The sequence below is a fragment of the Bufo bufo genome, chromosome 8 (genome assembly GCF_905171765.1).
Source record: "Bufo bufo chromosome 8, aBufBuf1.1, whole genome shotgun sequence".
NCBI classification, from domain to species: Eukaryota; Metazoa; Chordata; class Amphibia; order Anura; family Bufonidae; genus Bufo; species Bufo bufo.
In genome coordinates, this window is record NC_053396.1 from 25494454 (window position 1) to 25514955 (window position 20502).

The window sequence follows — 20502 nt, forward strand, 5'->3', positions numbered from 1 at the left end:
TTGGCACAATAGAAAACGGATCCATCCGCATTGACTTGCATTGTGGGCCATGACGGATCCGTTTTGCTCCGAATCCCAGGATGGAAAGCAAACCTCAGCATTTTGGAGCATTCCGTTCAGTTACGTTTTCTCCCCATTGACAATGAATGGGGACAAAAAGGAAGCATTTTCCCCCCGGTATTGAGCCCCTATGACGGATCTCAATACCGGAAAATAACGCTAGTGTGAAAGTAACAGCGCAAAATTCTAATAAAAATGCCCACATTTCAGCCTGTTCTTCAGCTGAAGGACAAGATGACGGGCCAGTCAGCCAGCATCAGATTGTGAACCGTGGCCATATTTTCCTTCCCAAAAATAAATGTATATAGCGCCAGCATACTCTGCAGAGGGTACATGTACTAAGGGGTAAGGCATTACACAGGAACGTAATTCTAACCAGAGGTGATCAGAAGACCGCAGGAGTCCAGATCTGCGTACGCACAGATATAAAGTACACTAGGCACATGGAGCGTGACAAGTCATGAACGGACCAGGTTCTGAGCAGTAATGGTGATGGGGCAGGAGCCAATTCTGATGTGCGATAGGCCTCAAAGCATGGTTTTTAGAGCAGAAGTTTATGAATAAATGTACAACAGAGCAATAGCCATTAGGGCGTGTCCCTGCAGAGTCCGACACTGGCAGCACTGTTTGCAGGGAGACAACACCAACTGGCAATACATTTTCTTCACGAGATTCTAGTAGGAATAACAGAGGAATAGCACAACGTAGCCATAAGCCATTTGGTTCCACAAGTGTAATTTAATGTGAAATCCAATTTTATTTAATTGGGCGACAGTTTAGCGTGCACTTTGTGTTCCAGCCGCCACCACGTTTCACCTTATGCCGTGCTCACGTCGAGGGAAGAGCATCCCAATTCAACTTGTGTAAAAAAAACAAAAAACTCGTTCCATGCAATTACTGCAACATGTGACGTGTTTCAGACATGCATGTAGGTTTGAAAAAGGCTCATGCCGAAACGCGTCACATGTATTTTCACCGACTGGGTAAAGGGTTGAATTGCATGGAACAAATGCCAGTCTTTTTGAACACAAGTGGCCCGGGGCGGAGGCGTGGGCACAGAGACCGGCCCAGGGCAATCATTCAGGACGGATTAGAAAGGGGGGGGGGGGGGGGGGGGGGGGGGGGGAAGAGACAGATTAGTAATGTGTTACAGTAACAGGGATGAGAGTGAATCGGAGTAACAGTAAGAGCTTTAGCCGTTCTTCCCACAGCAAGAAAATGGCCGATCATCAAGATGTTTTAGGGCATGTTCACAGTGTAAATCCTGTACAGATTTCGGGGCACACTCCATACAGTAATCAGTCAAATCCACGTGGAATTTGAATCCATATTGTAGTTGTATACGGCCGCGCAGATTTTTCAAGTCTGCACCAAGAAACACGAGATTATCCATAGCATTTAGACCACGAACTTGAGCAGACGCGTTTCTGCGATGGACATCTGCTGAGGAGTCCATGGCACATTTGGCAGATTCCCCCCCTCCCACCCCAAGCGTGGACATACTCTTAGGCCCCTTTCACACGAGCGAGTTTTCCGCGCGGGTGCAATGCGTGACGTGAACGCATAGCACCCGCACTGAATCCTGACCCATTAATTTCAATGGGTCACGCATCAGTTCTGCGTTGCATGGGAAAAAAATAAAAAATACAAAATAAATCACAGCATGTTCTATATTCTGCGTTTTTCACGCAGCCCTGGCTCCAAAGAAGTGAATGAGGCTGCGTGAAAAACGCATTGCATCCGCAAGCAAGTGCGGCTGCGATGCGTTTTTCACTGAAGGTTGCCAAGAGATGTTATTTGTAAACCTTCAGTTTTTTAATCACACAAGTGAAAAAACGCATCAAAACGCATTGCACCCGCGTGGAAAAAAACTGAACACCTGAACGCAATCGCAGACAAAACTGACTGAACTTGCAAAATAGTGCGAGTTTTACTGAACGCACCCTGACCTAATCTGTCACGCTCGTGTGAAAGAGGCCTTAAGCTACTTTCACATCTGCGTTTTTGCTGGATCCGTCATGGGATCCTGTTGTATTATAATCCCAAATGAACCAGACGGATCAATCACCAAATCCACTGCAAGTCAATGGGCGCGTTTTTTTTGTGCCCGAAAAAAAAAAGGGATCCGGCACCACTGACTTAGGCCTCATGCACATGACTGTTCTGTGCATTGGGGACTGCAATATGCGGTCCCCGATGCACGGGCTACATCCATGTGGCTGCCGCAGATTGATTCAGGACCATGATCCATATAAAAAAAAATTATATATATATATATTTTCTATTTTTTTTACGGTGCGGAGGCATTGAGAGAAACCCTATGGTACCGCTACGGAGCACTTCTGTAGCACTACTATGGGGTTCCGTGCCTCCGTTCTGCACCTTCTGGATTGCAGAGCCATTGAAGTGAACAGGTCCGCATCTGTGAAGCAGTGTGCACGCGGCTGGGGCCCGTATATTGCAGAGCTGCAATACGGGCACGGTTGAGAAACGGCCGCGTGCATGAGGCCTTACATTGCATTTCATGCCGGATCAGTCTTGATTAGTATCCCATGACGCACTCAAAAACCTTGCTTGCTGTGCGGCAGGGGAACGCAACGAAATGGAGTTCTACAACTGTGGCGATCTCCAGAGGACACGGCCCCTTCCCATCTACCTGGTTGTGCAATACCCAAAATTTCATACAGACAAAGCTAAGGGAGCAGCAAAACAAACAAACAAAAAAAAAAAAACGCAATAGCAGCAGAGCCTCCTGCAGGGGTAGATTTACTGGCTGGTATGCCCGACAGCGCCTACGATTTTTACAGCTTTTTTTTATGATAATTACCTCTATCATGGACTTTTGAAGGCAGCCATTATAACTAAAGGCATGTGGTCTGAGCCCATGTGGACTCTGGGGGGGCGGTCAGATGACAGGACCTATATTGCTATATACGGGTATGGACTCACGGTTTCGTCAAGCATGACAGCTCCATGGAACAGCTGCAGGAGGAGGCTTATAAAGAGGAAATAAACGGCATTCCTGGCGCGGATACATGAATACTTTGTATGTACACACTGTCACCACGGGAAGCATTCAGACTTTTCATGCAAGTTCTTACAAGATTAGGGAGCGGCATTAAAGAAACAGCACAGAAAGTGTTCCTGCAAGCGGCGCGTCCTCGGGGCTTTGACAGGCTCCTAAGACATCACTTCTGATCAAGTGATGGGCTGGAATCACACGGCGCCAGATAAAGTGCTCCGGACTGTCTCCCACCATTATCTGAAACACGAGGGGCCTGCCCTTATGCTAGCAGCGCTCCTCTTGTCTATAGGCAGCGCATGGTACTGCAAGCCGGCCCAATCCAATGTCTCTGACCCTCATGCACAAAATTTTGTCAGGAACCAACTAGCTGAGGCCAAGCTTTCCTGCACACATTTAGGCCAGGACTACACGATGACATGTGTCGCATGACGCATAGGGTACAACCACACTGCAACGCATGTCGCACAGTAATTTTTATAATGATAGACTATGGCGTTGCACTGCGACTGTCGCAGAAAAATCCACCTTGGGTGGATTTTTTGCGGCTGTCGTGTCACAGCGTGATACTGTAGAGGCGTAGACCATCATAAAAATTTGTGCACGCAGTGTAGCCCTTGCCTAACACTTCTAACCCCCATTCTCCACACAGAGGAGCGTCATTGTGGCCTCCATCTGCCTGGCATTCTATATAAGAGGACACTCCCAACGTCATTTAATTTAGGTCTCGTGGACAAGGCCACAAGTGTTTTGCAGTCCGCAAAGAGCGGATCTGCAAGAAACGGATCCCAACCGTGCGCATACCGCTTTTTTTTCCTCGCTTCAATAGAAATGTCCTTGGGGTGTCACGTGGCGGTTTCTACCTCATTGTAAAGTGCTCTCGAGCTCCCTACTGCCATAGGGGGCCAACTAGGTCCACCGCCCAATGGCAGACATGGAAAGAATCTTGCATTTTATACATTCACCGCCGTCCACCGTTCCCATCTGGTTCACTACACGGAAGCCGCAGAATAAGGAAACTGTAGTGAACCCTCATGGGATTCATCTACATTCTCTAAAATTACCTTTCTTTCTAAGGCTCATCCTGTCTGGAGCTTTCCACCACAGGCAGACAAAAGCTCTGACCACTATGGGGCGTTATGATAAGTTAGTCGCTGAACTTTTAACCTATTTTAAATAAAAATGTAAAAATAAATAAAAAATAAAATTATATGGACACTTCAAAAAGGGTTGTGGACCTTTAAAGGGAAGATTACTTACCTACTTACCGCTCCTCCTTCTCCAGGCCTGCAATGCTCCGTTGGGCTCCCTCGCTGTAAACATCCGGTTTGAAATCTCTGTAGCCAATCACAGGCCGCGGTGGTGACTGCAAGGTCATCAAGTCTCTGCCACGGCCAGCGATTGGCTGTGGCGATGTCAAACCGGATGTTCACAGCGAGGGATCCCCACGTAGCATCACAGGCCTGGAGGAGAATCAGATACGCAAGCTTCCCTTCACAGATCTTTCCAAGAGTTGGGGAGGGGGAAGTTTGCAAAAACCTCCCCCATTCTTGGACAACCCCATTTAAGGGTTCAGCCACATGCAGATTGCAAAGTCTGTCGGCTAAATTTATATGTTTTATATGCTACGGAATTAAAAATCTGCACAAGTCAGTTTACACTGCAAATCTCCTCTGCTGTGTGTGGATGAAATCTGGAAAAATGGCAATCACTTTGCTGGTGCGGTAAAACACCACAATGAAAAACGTGCAGCATAGCCGGAACATGTGAACATTCCCCAAACTCTTCAGATCCTTTTTCTCCAGAGGATATAGGGGGTTTTATTAAAACTAGCTTTGAGTTTTTCCAGTCTAAGACTCCATGATTCGGTCCTCTGCTTCTGTGCCGTGAACCAGTTTAAAGCTTCTACCCTGCTACATCTGAGCAGACCCGGGTTCCTCACCCAGAGCCGAGGGATACAAACCATGACGAGCACAAAGGTTTCTATTCAGGATGCAGCAACTGTACAGCCCCGGGGGCTGCAGAACAAGTTTGGCCTTTCTACAGCGGAGGCCGAGCAGAGCGCTTATACAGATGCAAGAATCACAGGAGGGCTGCCAAACAGGGGCCGACACAACCAGGAGCGACCGCTCTATAGCCGACGGTAGGAGCCAAAGGGAAAACAAAGAAAACTACACGCAAGTTCAACAGCGTAAAGACAACCAAATATTTGTGTCTACCAAGTCTCGGCACAATAACCAAAGGCATTTTTCAAAAAAATGGCTTCTAAAGCCATGCTTGCTCAATGTGCTCTCATATTCTGGAGATAGGAGTGGGTCCCAGAGGTGGGACAAGCACCTACGTGACATTGGTTGGTGGTGATATGCCACCAATGCATGAAACCAGAACCAATTAATATTAATCACTTATCCACAGGACAGGTCATAAATATCAGATCCCTGGAGGTACAACTACTGGTTCTCCTACTATCCATGGTGTGACTAGAGCGGCAGTGCACATGTACCGACTACCGCACTCTGGTATCTCTCAGAGCCATAGATGTCCACTTCTGCTCAATTCACACAGGGGACTCAGACACCCAGCATTCAGTTATCACCCATCGTGTGGACAGGTGATGAATGGCTTGAATAGGAAAACCCCTATCAAGCTATAAAGAGTGGGCACATACCCACGTTGGCGTGTCCTTCACACAACAGTAACACTAGCAGCCTAACCTACGATGAAACGCCAAGGTTCAAAACAGGAAGAGACCTTTTCCGCCTCATCTTATCTCCTCTGCCACGAGTTTCCTGTAGGAGCAAGAGAACCTACAGACAGATGGCAAGACATAGATTACTGGAGCTTCATACCATCATGAAAGTATGGTGGACATAAAAGAACAAAAAGCAACAACAAGCTAGGCAGGAAAGCTGGCCATGGGCAGAAGAGGCATCTACTGGTTCCGAAAAGGAAGCCTATATAGGTATGATAAATTATTGGAAAGAGACTTATTTCCATGAAAATGCTAATATTTTAGTAAAGACTGAACCCACAGGTCAAGGATTGCAGCAGGAACTTTGGTGAAGAACCCTCCTTGAACACTAGCTGGTAGACCAATAATTGATTATGGAGGTCATAGGGTGGCATTTGCAGTTACAACAAAACCATCCAACTGCGAGACCTCCCAAAGTCCAGAAGAACGGAGGATATACATGAGAAGTTCTGAAAATGTGATCGCTTATGATGGTCTTTTGCAAGGCACTTAGAGCCTCAGATGTTTCACGCCAAACAAAGACTGTTTTCACTCTTGTTCTCCGTAGCATCAATAACGAGAATAAAAAAAAGCCTCCGCCGACCACACCCTGTACAGTGCGGGGAGCCAAGTATCTCTACAGCTCGCTGTGTACAGATTAAAACTGGAGCTGTAGGCACAACAGACCCGAGCAAAGGATACCGGACAGGGAATGATCACACTCAGGAACATCTCCAACCTGAAAGCTGCAGAAAAGCAGATGGAAACTGGAAAGTGTTATCCCCTTGTGTCAAAGTCTTCTTTACGGTCAATGATGAAGGCTAATTAAACCTGATTTTGGCAGGAACGTCCTACTAATGACACTAAACTGTGTAAAGTAATTAACACTGAAGAGGACAGTATACTGTATATATACTACTACAGAGGGATCTGGATAGATTGGAGGCTTGGGCAGATAAGTGGCAGATGAGGTTTAACACTGACAAATGTAAGGTTATGCACATGGGAAGGAAAAATGCAAGTCACCCGTACATACTAAATGGTAAAACACTCGGTAACACTGACATGGAAAAGGATCTAGGAATTTTAATAAACAGCAAACTAAGCAGCAAAAACCAGTGTCAGGCAGCTGCTGCCAAGGCCAATAAGATAATGGGTTGCATCAGAAGGGGCATAGATTCCCGTGATGAGAACATAGTCCTACCACTTTACAAATCGCTAGTCAGACCACACATGGAGTACTGTGTACAGTTCTGGGCTCCTGTGAACAAGGCAGCCATAGCAGAGCTGGAGAGGGTTCAGAGGAGGGCAACTAAAGTAATAACTGGAATGGGGCAACTACAGTACCCTGAAAGATTATCAAAATTAGGGTTATTCACTTTAGAAAAGAGACGACTGAGGGGAGATCTAATTAATATGTATAAATATATCAGGGGTCAGTACAGAGATCTATCCCATCAGCTATTTATCCCCAGGACTGTGACTGACGAGGGGACATCCTCTGCGTCTGGAGGAAAGAAGGTTTGTACACAAACATAGAAGAGGATTCTTTACAGTAAGAGCAGTGAGACTATGGAGCTCTCTGCCTGAGGAGGTGGTGATGGTGAGTACAATAAAGGAATTCAAGAGGGGCCTGGACGTATTTCTGGAGCGTAATAATATTACAGGCTATAGCTACTAGAGAGGGGTCGTTGATCCAGGGAGTTATTCTGATTGCCTGATTGGAGTCGGGAAGGAATTTTTTATTCCCCTAAAGTGGAGAGAATTGGCTTCTACCTCACAGGGTTTTTTGCCTTCCTCTGGATCAACTTGCAGGATGACAGGCCGAACTGGATGGACAAATGTCTTTTTTCGGCCTTATGTACTATGTTACTATGTAATGTGCAGGGTGTCTAGTATAGAGGGTTGGAAGGAGGAACCTTTATGCTGGCCATACTCCTAGAAGTTTGCTGAACCCACCTATTTCAATAGGCTTGCCAACCACCATCTTAGGCTACTTTCACACTAGAGTTAATATTTTCCGGTATTGAGATCCATCATAGGGTCTCAATACCAGAAAATAAAAATGGTTCCGTTTTGTCCCCATTCATTGTCAATAGGGACAAAATGTAACTGAACAGACGGAACGCTCCAAAATGCATTTCGTTCTGTTCTCATACCGGAGAGCAAACCACAGCATGCTGCGGTTTGCCTTCCGTCCTGAGATGCGGAGCAAGACGGATCAGTCATGACCCACAATGCAAGTCAATAGGGACGGATCAGTTTTCTCTGACAACTGAAAACGGATCCATCCCCCCATCGACTTTCAGTGGAGTTCATGACGGTTCAGTCTTGGGTATGTTAAAGATAATACAACCGGATCCGCTAATAACGGATGCAGACTGTTGTATTATCAGTAACGGAAGAGTTTTTGCTGAACCTTGCCGGATCCAGCAAAACTGCTAGTGTGAAAGTAGCCTAAGGTGTATGGGGCCTCCTGACAGTAGATGCTTTGTCCTTGTGGGAGATAAGCAGCAGCCAACAAGGTACAAACAGCTTTATACAACTGTCATTGAAGTAAACCAGCACACTTGGCTCGTGTTTTAGGTTTACGGCAAGTCAAAAGGTAGTTCTCGGCCGAACCAGTGTTCGGACAAAGCGTATATTGTGTATGGCTGGCTTTAAAGATTTTAGAAGGAGGTTCAAAGGAGACAACTGCTCAAGGAGTTGAGGAGACTGCCACCTATAACAATTCCCTGCCCCAAGGCTGGCCACACATCTGCTTGTCCAAAAGTTAACTCCTCTCCGCCCATACATATGTATTCGTTCGATAGGGAAAAATGGAGTAAGGCTAGTTTCACACTTGCATTTATTGGATCTGCAAGAGAACAGGCTACTGGAGTTCACCAGATTTGGCCGTTCACCACCAGACCACACTGACGATGAGATCTGGCCAGTTCACAGCACAAATGTGCCAGATTTGTCCGGCAATCATGCCAGAAACCTGCCAGATGCCATTACAGTCAATGGGGTCTGGTGATGAACGGCAGCATCTACTGGGCTGGATCTGGTGAACTCCAGTAGGCCATTCTCCGAGAGATCTCATAAATGCAAGTGTGAACCTAGCCTTCGCCAACTGCTTATCGTCCCAAGAACATATGCAGTGATGTGGAAATCCAAGTTCCAATCATCATCTCCCAACATCTGAGCTGGGACACCTCCAAATACATTAGAAGATTGATTGTTCCTGCCAAGATATTACTCTAAAGTTTCAGTTTAAAAGGGGTTGTTCTGGATTTTCTTTTTTATATTACCTTACACCCCCAAACCAGTGGGACCTGTGATACTTACTCACTCCGTTCAGGCTCCCAGGCAGTCTTGTCGGCTTCTGGTACCTGCATGGATGGGATCACATGCACCTCTGCAGCCAACGGTGGGCCTCAGCATTGACACGTCCACTGCTGGGTCATGCGCCCATTTGGGACACCTCATCACTTCACTGGCTCCAGCGGCACAAGGGATCCCAGCCATGCATGCGGACTTTGAGAGGAAGGGACTGAAAGCGCAGTGGAGAGCGCCCAAATGGAGAGACAAAGCAGTTAAAGGGGTAGTCTCAAACAATGGGGGCATATCGCTAGGATATGCCCCATTGTCTGATAGGTCCCAGAGGTGGGACCTGCACCTACACCTATATCAGGAACAGGGCCCCACAAAGTGGTGGCTGGAGGACTCTGATCCGGCCACCACCAAGCGTCCTCCCCATAGAATTAAATGGGAGCGCACCGTGCAGGACCGGCCATCGCTCCAATTCACTTCTATGGGACCGACAAAGCTAGCGCTTGGCCATTTTCGGCCCGCAACTACAAGACAATGGGGGCATATCCTAGCGATAGGACCCCATTGTCTGTGATGAGACAACCCCTTTAAGTATAACTTTTTACAGGTCTGCGGGGTGGGAAGGAAGGGAAATTTAAAAAAGTATGTTATACAACAGAAGAAGCTGAGCAGATTGATATTAAGTTGTGTTGTACAAAAAGTATAACATACATTTAAATCTCTGCTTGCTCTGAGCTCAGATGTACACAGGGGAATCTGTGACAAATCACTGTATACACACTTACACAGAAAGTGCTATCATTGATTACACGTCCCCGTCTACAAATGAAGTCAGAAAGATGAGCAGAGAATTTAGTGTACAAGTTACACAAAACTGTACATCAATCTGCTCAGCTCCTGCTGCCTGCACATTGCGTTTCGTGGTGACAGGTTCTCCGGCAAAAGTACATTGCATCGATATTTGTACAGACCTGGGAAAGCTGCATTGTTTTTTCTTGGGATAAGCCGCAAGACTCCATTACAAATTGCCATTGTTTGAAAAAGGCGACAGCCTGTACGCGGCGATTCTCGATAGGAAACCTAGTTGCAGCAAGTCAGACTTAAACCCGTGCACGATGCCAAAAGGAGGGCTCTGCGTGCCAAATATATTCAAACCGTGACTACTAATGCAAAAGCCAAACCAAATTAATTACGACGTCAATGGTGAAAAAGAGCAGCCTTTACTTTACTACAGGAGGGGGCACAAATCAGCAATTACAGGGGGGGGTGCTGGTTTCTAATCAGACTCCTGTGGGTCCAGACTGGAGGGAAAAGGGGACGCCAGAGGCTGCTGTTGCCATGACATTGGGATAAAACGACCCACTCAGCAGATTATTCAGCAGCTGCCGCACTTGAAAGAATGCCAAGAGCCTGGACTGGCACCAGAGCAGAAATACGAAGGGGAACGCGTATAGACAGAGGGGAAAGCATGCAACCTCCCAAGTATCACATCTTTTTAAACAATGGCCGTTCTGCAATTTCCAATACTTTTGGCACTCAAATACAAAATTATAGGCAAGAGTGTTAATTGGGGTTCGGCACACTGTTCTGGAAGCCAAAGCTAGGAGTGAATTAAGTCGTATCTGTCTTTTATACGTTCTTTCCTTTTATGATCCACTCCTGGATTTTGACTTCTGCATGTGGAGGTTTCGCTCACCTGAAGGCAAAAGGATTGTGCATGTTGATATCCGCAAGCCCGATCCTTATCTCAACTAACATTTGCTGTTGGGGGCACGCCCCATACAAAGACAGTTGGCAAAATCTGAGGGTTCTGATGACCTACATCTAAAGCTTCATTCACACTTTAGCGATTCATAGACGTCTGCGGTGCCTGTTCGCCACATGTACCCATAAATCTGTGGTTTTAGCACGGAAGCACAGGCCATTTTGCCCGTCAGACTCATTACAGTCTATGGGTCTGTGAAAAACAGTGTTTCACGGACCATTAAGAGGAGATGCAATGAAAGTTGATTTTCAACTGTACAGTGTCCGGGAAACACTAGTGACACATCAGAATAAAAAAAATAAATAAATAAATAGACACACGGATCAGTCAATGACTATCTTATCCAGCAGGAGGCAGGCTGCCATTTACAGCAGCCTATACTGTGGTTCCGGCAGTTACGGACAGTCGTCCAGCAGCCTATACTGTGGTTCCGGCAGTTGTCCAGCAGTCTGTACTGTTCCGGCAGTTACGGACAGTTGTCCAGCAGTCCTATTAAATGGACTGTCCGTAGACCGTTTAATAGAAGGCTGCCTGTACCCTTCTAATTAATTCCCCACTATCTGTGCAGCCGTGAACATCCCAACCAATCTCATGTTCCTCCTGGAGATATCATGCTAGGCGATCCACGTGCACGTCATCCCCTCTAACTAGGGCGGTCTGCCGGCAGAAAACACATTAGTCTTCCAGTTGGTCACCGTTCCTTAGACTTAATACAGCACTAAATTCATTCTCCTTGGCTTCAGAGATCACATGTGTTCCTGTTCCCACAACATGTTGCCGCTTTCCTCCTGGCTCTTACATTAGGGATCCTAAATGCCAAACTGTACACTGCAAACTGTCGTCTCCCCCCCCCCCCCCCACCCCCCCCCCCCCCCCCCCACACACACGTAGAACAAAAGGAGTTTCCGGATAAGAGAAGAGTTTTCCACTGACAGAGCCGCCCTGCAGCAGGAATTATTCCTTTTGCCAAGAAGTTTATTCTCTTCCCCTTGGCATCTGGTTCGGTGTATACCCGGGGCGCTCACTTGGACCATTTCACACTTGTCAAGTCACTGAACCGACCAACCAAATAAGTTCAGCCTATACAAGACTGAGGTGGAGGGGTGCAACATCTGTTACCTGCCACTTACAATGCTGTTCCAACACCTCTCTCTTGGCAGTTTAATCACATGTAATACCTTCTGCCATGCAAATGCAATCAACGCCTTACCGCCATAACTAAAGCAGTATTTAAAGGGGATTTTTTTTTTTTTTTTTTACACATCTCATTGCCCATATTGGTGAGTCTTTCAAGACCTGGGTTCCAGATCACGTGCCATACTCCCGGCATGTGATCCTAGCCCAGTTTCAGCCCACAATGTGCAGTCGTTGTGCCTGCACAGTCAAACAGCCTTGGGCACTGAGCAGTCTGCACCTGAGGCTGCCCGACTGCACATGCGCAACCCGTGAACATGGTGGGTTGAAACTGGGCTAGGAACCTGTGCCTGCAACATAGACAGGGGAGGAAGTGAAACACAAAACACGCGTCGGGGGTCAGAACCACACTGGTCGGTATACTTCTCTTACTATGCACTCCTTGATGAGTTTTGTATGTGACATATTGCACTAGGCACTTTGTTCTTTTATATTTATTGTGATAGTTGGACTTTTTTCTCTCCCCAATCTATACCTGGTTTACTTGTACGTAAAAGGCTGCACTTTGCAGTTTCAGGCATTATCCTGATTTCTTTTGGGCTGTGAAGGGAGATTAAAGATGCATACCACTTATCAAGGGGTCGGTTTCTTTTGTATGTAACATATGTATTGTGGTTCTTTTTGTCCTGTGTATTTATGCCGCTGCTATTGGTTTTTACTATTTAGGTGATGAATAAATTTATTTGGATCAATTGTAGGCTGTGTATTGTGTTTTGGTGTTGAGAAGTTTTTAGTTTTTTTTTTATGCACAGCAATTACCTAGCTTGGTGCTAGTGAATTCGTTGGTGTGATGCTGGGTTCAGACCTGAGCGTATTTGATATTTTTGTCCATAGTCAACGCGCGTATTATGCGCGTTTGTGTGATTGACAGCAGTGTCCTATGGCAGCAAACGCGCGACAAAACGCCCCAAAGAAGCTCAAGAACTTGTTTATGCGTCGGGCGTTTTTCGTTCGAACGCGCTGTAAAACGCAAAAATGTGAACCAGTCCCATAAGGAAGCATTGGTTTGCATCGGTTATGCGTTTTACAGCGCGTTCGAACGCGCAAGTGTGAACTTAGGGTCAGGCCTCATGCACACGAACATATTTTCATTCCGTGTCAGTTAAGTTTTTTTTGCGGACTGTATATGGAACCATTCATTTCAATGGGTCCGCAAAAGATAAAAAAAAAAAAAAGTTACTCCATGTGCATTCTGTTTCTGCATTTCTGTTGTGCAAAAAAAATATAACAAGTCCTATTATTGTCCGCATTATGGACAAGGATAGGACTGTTCTATTAGGGGCCAGCTGTTCCGTTACGCAAAACCTGGAATGCACACGGATGTCATCCGTATTTTTGGAGGAATCCTTTTTTTGCAGACCGCAAAATACATACGGTCATGTGCATGAGGCCTTAGACAGGGGAGTGCAGCAAGAAGGATGTCATCCAAACTTTTCGCAGATCGCAAAATACATATGCTCGTGTGAATACATCCCATTTGGATGACTAGCGGAAAAAAATATAAATACAAGTCCAGTTTACCTGACTTATTACAACTGATATACCATGACCTGGATGAGAACCTTCGGTGGATACTAGTCATCACTTCTAGCTCTTTAGTAACTACATGCATTCCCTCCTTTAGGCCCCTTTCACACGGGCGAGATTTCCGCGTGGATGCAATGCGTGAGTTGAACGCATTGCCCCCGCACTGAATCTGGACCCATTCATTTCTATGGGGCTGTGCACATGAGCGGTGATTTTCACGCATCACTTGTGCGTTGCGTGAAAAAAATAAAAATCGCAGCATGCTCTATTTGGTGCGTTTTTCACGCAACACAGGCCCAATAGAAGTGAATGGGGCTGCGTGAAAATCACAAGCATCCGCAAGCAAGTGCGGATGCGGTGCGATTTTCACGCACGGTTGCTAGGAGACGATCGGGATGGGGACCCGATCTTTATTATTTTCCCTTATAACATGGATGTGATGGACCATGTGATGAGCGCAGTGACGTCACCACAGGTCCTTTACCCAGGTCCTGAAGAAAGAAGAGAAGCCGGGCTGCGCGAACAAATGGATTAAGGAGAGTATTTTTTATTTATTTTTTAACCCCTCCAGCCCTATTGTACTATGCATTCTGTATTAAGACTATTATTTTCCCTTATAACCATGTTATACGGGAAAATAATACAATCTACACAACACCTAACCCAAACTTCTGTGAAGAAGTTCGGGTCTGGGTACTAAACATGCCGATTTTTCTCACGCACGTGCAAAACGCATTACATTGTTTTGCACTCGCGCTGATAAATCGCGCATGTTCCCCCAACGCACCCGCATCTTTTTCCGCAACGCCCGTGTGAAACCAGCCTTATTCCTCCTGAAAATAAATGGATACATTACCAGAGGTGTTCCCATTCCCCTTGTTCTGTTGGCCATGGGTGCACACACTACTCCCAAGGAAAATGGTAACATCCAATTGGGCACGTGTTCAAAAAAATTCACAGGAGAAACTCACAGAAGAGATCCAGACTGCAGAATTGTGATTTTATGGGGGAATACAGGCATCAAAACTGACATGTCACATGAGCCGGTGGGTCGTCTTGTAGGAGGACCCCTCACCTCCACTGATAGGTCTGCTTTAGTAAATACTTGTATTCTTTATGAAGTTATTTTTTAGGCATTTTAGTGTTCCTCTATTACTCCTAGAAACTTAATACATTGACAATTGGGTGTTACCATTCGCATCGTTAGAGCGGTGTCTTCCGATACGCATTGTCAGCACTGACTGATCAGCGCCAGACTTCGTAGGGACACACCCCTTAACAGGTAATAATAACCAGTGGTCGATTTATTCAGTAATTTCTAGAAGGAACAACTGAGGAACAACACAAAGCAGAGATCTAAGAAAAGATGCTCCGGAATTATTTCAGGGGGAAAACAAGGCGATAAATAGATATATCTCCATCAGCAGCTTTTGTTTAGGCGTATTTCTCTTTAATAAATTGCCCCCTTGATGTTGTTTACATCTTTGTGTCAGGCTCCGCCCCCTTAGAGGTAGACATGACCTAGTTTTGCTCAGTGTCCCTTTAAGGAGTTGCTTGTCAAGCCACCATATAATAGTCTCTAGTCACTTCAGAACTACACCTCCCATGATCTCATGCCGGTCACCATGCTGAGAGTTGTAGTTCTACAACAGCTGTAGCTATTGGGCTCCGCTACATTGTTTGCGATTTCCATTACGGGTACAACTGCATAATCTGCTGCACTACTCCGACAACTGACGAGCCCATTATAAGTGACTGGGACCGGACAGGAGCCATTGCTCCAGATCCGTCATTCCGAAGTGAGCCAGTAACGCCAGTGTGAACAGAGCCTTACCGAATTTAGAGGATTCGGCACTGCGCGGTATGTTCTGTGAACAGAGTAACTAAGCTGACAAATAGAAAAGCTGCGTCCGTTATACAATTATCCCTGGGACAGCACCCCAACACTGGGCACTGAAGGGTTAACCAAGTGTGCAAGTCCCGACACTTCTTAGTGGCAACACAAGAATGCAGAGCGCCGGCTGCTAGAGTAGTGGTTTAGAGAAGCGGAGAATGGGTGTGGTGGTGCTGCCATTCACTCCCAGTCTGCCCTCGAATTGCAGGACGGGCAGGCGGTCCGAGGACAGAAGTGGGGTAGCCCACCAAGATGACAGTGCACGGATACAGGAAGCCTGCAAGTGCAAGGAGAGATAGAAGACCAACGCTGAGGAAGGAGGAGGAGAGGATGAGAAAACCAGACGTCTACTACAAAGCAGCTGCCTAACAGGAGCAGAGCAAGTTAAAGGGGAACTCCACCTTACCTTCTCATGCGAGGGACATGGTTACCACTTTTAAGAGGTGGCAGTATAGCTCGGTGCATTAAAGGGGGTTCTGCGGGATTTTAATATTGAGGACCTATCCTCAGCATACGTCATCAATATCAGATGGGCGAGGGTCCGACACCCATCAGCTGTATGAAGGGAAGGCGCGCGCTGTGTGTGCGGTCCTCCCTGCTCGCCGCTGTATGTCTATGGCAAGCAGGAAGAGATGGCGAGCACTGAGGATCAGTGATCAATATTAAGAGCCCGGAGAACCCCTTTAAGTACCCATGATGCTCTACGTTTGGGTCACGAGACTGGTGGTCCGGCCAGGAATTTGCAACCATAACACAGATACTAAAGGACGCCCATATTAGTCCTCGTTCACATCTCCGTCAGAGAGCAGCCTGATGGATTTCACCGGCCCCAGCATTGCCGGATCCTCCAGTTCATTGCTGAATCCCCATTGACTGCAGGCAATGGTTTTTTGCATAGAGCCGGCACTTGCAGCCAGGTCTGCTTGACAGAAATGTGAACGAGGACTTGCAATAGTCTGAAGGAGGCCAAACTATGGCGGTTATTGCTGTATTCACCATCAGAACATTTAGCGCCGTGGGTGAGGCCCAAAAAGTTATGTTTAATATATGCAAATGAGCCTCTAGGAGCAATGGGGGGGCATTTCCCTAAGGCCTCATGCACACGACTGTTTTGGTCCGCATCCGAGCCTGTTTTGGGGACGCAAAAGATGCGGACAGCACTCCGTGTGCTGTCCGCATCCGTTGCTCCGTTCCCACTAAAAAAAAAAAATAACATGTCCTATTCTTGTCAGTTTTGCGGACAAGAATAGGCAGTTAAATCAATGGCTGTCCATGCCGTTCCGCAAATGGCAGAACGCACACAGACGCCATCCGCGTTTTGCGGATCCGCAATTTGTGGACAGCAAAACACACAACGGTTGTGTGCATGAGGCCTAACTCCTACAACTACCAGGCCCTCTGCACTTTGACAGGGTCAGGCACTGCAAACGTCTCCACAACTGTCAAACTACAGAGGTTGCGGCAGTTGCAAGGAGTCTAGGTGTAATGGTAACGCCCCCGTTGCTCCTAGAGGCTCATTTGCATATAATAAAACCAATTTTTTTTCTCAGCAATGCGGGCACATATGAACATGGGACCAACACAGATGTAAAAGGTCAGCCAGTGTCATAGGTACAAATCTGCTGACAGATGCCTCTTACGTCTGACACGTCTTTAAGAGGTCTATGCCCAGAAAATGAATTTTTGGGCATAGCACGTTTTCTGGTGCATGTTAGTAAATGTGTTGGGCCATGAAGTCCAAACTCCTTCCTTCACACTCATTTGTACAAAAATAGCAAGTTCGCTGGGGGAGGCCCCAATTTTAGCACACCTAAAATAAATTCGCAACTTTTACACCCTAAGGGCTCATGCAGAATCGCTCTTTTTTGCGGCCTGTATGCGGAACCACGCGCTTCAATGGGTCTGCAAAAAACAGAAATGACTCCACGTGCCTTCCATGTCCTATTCTTGTCCGCATTACGGACAAGGATAGGATTGTTCTATTGGGGGCCGGCCATTCCGCAAAATGCACACATCCGGTATCCATGTTTTGCAGAACTACAATTTGCAGACCGCAAAACATCCAACAGTCGTGTGCATGAGCCCTAAAACTAGAGTAGCTGTTTGATCCATTCCCCCATAGCCATTGTGAACATGCACATGAGCCTTAAAAAAAAAAAAAAAGGGGTATAATACTCCCCTAAAATGCCCAGGCATCTCATACAGGTTATACTTATCCCGCTCCCTAGCACCCACGTCGCTCCTGATGCCCAAACAACCGCCACGGCATCTCCATCACACGGATCAAAAAAATCCAGCGATGGTGGGCAGCCAATAGCAGGCCGACGACAGGAACGAGCCTCCCTAGTATCGCAGGACAATGGGCGGCAGCCGTATGAGCATCAGGAGCGACGCAGGCGCTGTGGAGCGGGGCAAGTATAACCTGTATGGAGGTGCCCGGGCATTCAGGGGGGCATTATAGGGATTGAATAACCCTTTTAACTTAGTCAAATTCAGAGAATTCCTCGAAATCTTCACGCCCATGTCTACAGGGGATCGTATCTGAGCAGCATTGCTCACAGGCTCATAATAAGACGGAGATTCTTGTCCCGTCATGTCTGAGTAACACTCGACGCTCTCCAGATCCACCCACCTTTAATGGAGCTGTGATTAAGCCCGTCCATTACCAGAAAACTCTGCGGGGGGGGGGGGGGCGTTAACTATACCCTGGAGGTACAAATACTGCACAAGCTGCGAAATAACCTGAAGGGAACAGAACACGGAAAACAGGAGAATTCTTAACTTATGGGAAGACCAACATGGCGTTGAGGTCCAGGACGGTCATCAAAAGGAAGTTATGGGCGGTGGCAGGGCATGGGTTAATAATGAGCCTTCTCTGTCTGAACACAAGGAGGGGAAAAAAAAAAAAATACATAATAGGTTTCCTGACCAGAAATGCCTGGTCTGGAGATCCTAAGGAAATGCTATAGCAACCACATTCCTGGGGTCTGCTGGGATCGCCAAGGGCACGACCCCTGCGCTGCCCAGATTGGGGCAATTTACTTCGAGGGATTCCAGGGATGATAGACATTCTTCTGCATCTGAAGACCACGAGGCCGCACTTCCAGACAAGACTAGCTTTGAAGCCAAGATCTGCCTTGTTATTTGTACTGTAACGCCATGTATGTCATCACCGCAACAGCTACGAGGAACACGTGTACACGGGCAGGGATCAGTTACAGATGCCACTGTACACAACAGAATGCCACACCAAAGGGCATCATTATACAAGACACTCGCTGAAGAGAAGACCACCAACCGCGTGATAAGGCATCCCGAAAGAAGACGTGCCGCCTAATGCTCACACTGCTCCCCGATCAGTGCTAATCCTACACAGGACGCCTCGTGGGAGGGCAAGGAACCCCTATACTATACACACCCCTACTGTAAGACTACACAACGCTAGGTAACTTGGCATCAGTGCCAGCAAGACTGGACACCAACACTGAAGAAGAAAGTGCCCATGGTGCATCTGGGTCTAGGGGGCCTGCACAGGGTGAGAGGTCCTTCCATCTCAGAAAGTAGAATTAGTCCACTAGCAATCTACTCCTCAGGTATGTGAATATTACTGCTCCTTGTAGCACCGCACTGTATACAGCCGATGAGAGACCCCGGTGTGTAATAGAAGGAGACGTCAGACTGCAAAGGTCCAGGACATTACCACTGAGACTGGAGACCACCTGCACCTGGGACACCAGCTCCACATCTCGTGTACTGTGCACCCCCCCTCCTCCTGTCCCAGTGCACCCCTCTCCTCATCTAGTGCACCCCCCCTCCTCCTGTCCCAGTGCACCCCTCTCCTCATCTAGTGCACCCCCCCTCCTCCTGTCCCAGTGCACCCCTCTCCTCATCTAGTGCACCCCCCTCCTCCTGTCCCAGTGCACCCCTCTCCTCATCTAGTGCACCCCCCCTCCTCCTGTCCCAGTGCACCCCTCTTCTCATCTAGTGCACCCCCCTCCTCATCTAGTGCACCCCCTCCTCCTGTCCCAGTGCACCCCTCTCCTCATCTAGTGCACCCCCTCCTCCTGTCCCAGTGCACCCCTCTTCTCATCTAGTGCACCCCCCTCCTCATCTAGTGCACCCCCTCCTCCTGTCCCAGTGCACCCCTCTCCTCATCTAGTGCACCCCCTCCTCCTGTCCCAGTGCACCCCTCTTCTCATCTAGTGCACCCCCCTCCTCATCTAGTGCACCCCCTCCTCCTGTCCCAGTGCACCCCTCTCCTCATCTAGTGCACCCCCTCCTCCTGTCCCAGTGCACCCCTCTTCTCATCTAGTGCACCCCCCTCCTCATCTAGTGCACCCCCTCCTCCTGTCCCAGTGCACCCCTCTCCTCATCTAGTGCACCCCCTCCTCCTGCCCCAGTGCACCCCTCTTCTCATCTAGTGCACCCCCTCCTCCTGTCCCAGTGCACCCCTCTCCTCATCTAGTGCACCCCCTCCTCCTGTCCCTGTACCCCCCTCTCCATACCTAGTGCACCCCCTCCTCCTGTCCATGCACCCCTCTCCATACCTAGTGCACCCCCTCCTCCTGTCCATGCACCCCTCTCCATACCTAGTGCACCCCCTCCTCCTGTCCCCAGTGCACCCCCTCCTCCTGTCCCCCCCCTCTCCATATCTAGTGCACCCCCTCCTCCTGTCCCCCCCCCTCCATATCTAGTGCACCCCCTCCTCCTGTCCCCCCCCCCTCCATATCTAGTGCACCCCCTCCTCCTGTCCCTTAACCCCCCCCTCCATATCTAGTGCACCCCCTCCTCCTGTCCCTTAACCCCCCCCTCCATATCTAGTGCACCCCCTCCTCCTGTCCCTTAAACCCCCCCTCCATATCTAGTGCACCCCCTCCTCCTGTCCCTTAACCCCCCCCTCCATATCTAGTGCACCCCCTCCTCCTGTCCCTTAAACCCCCCCTCCATATCTAGTGCACCCCCTCCTCCTGTCCCTTAAACCCCCCCTCCATATC

The 20502-nt window shown here is 47.9% G+C and overlaps 1 protein-coding gene across 6 annotated transcripts in view; it reads right to left on the bottom strand.

Moving 5' to 3' along the window:
• Positions 1-20502, bottom strand: part of FLNA (filamin A) — a 111475-nt gene that overhangs the window by 51346 nt on the left and 39627 nt on the right. The window lies entirely within an intron of this gene.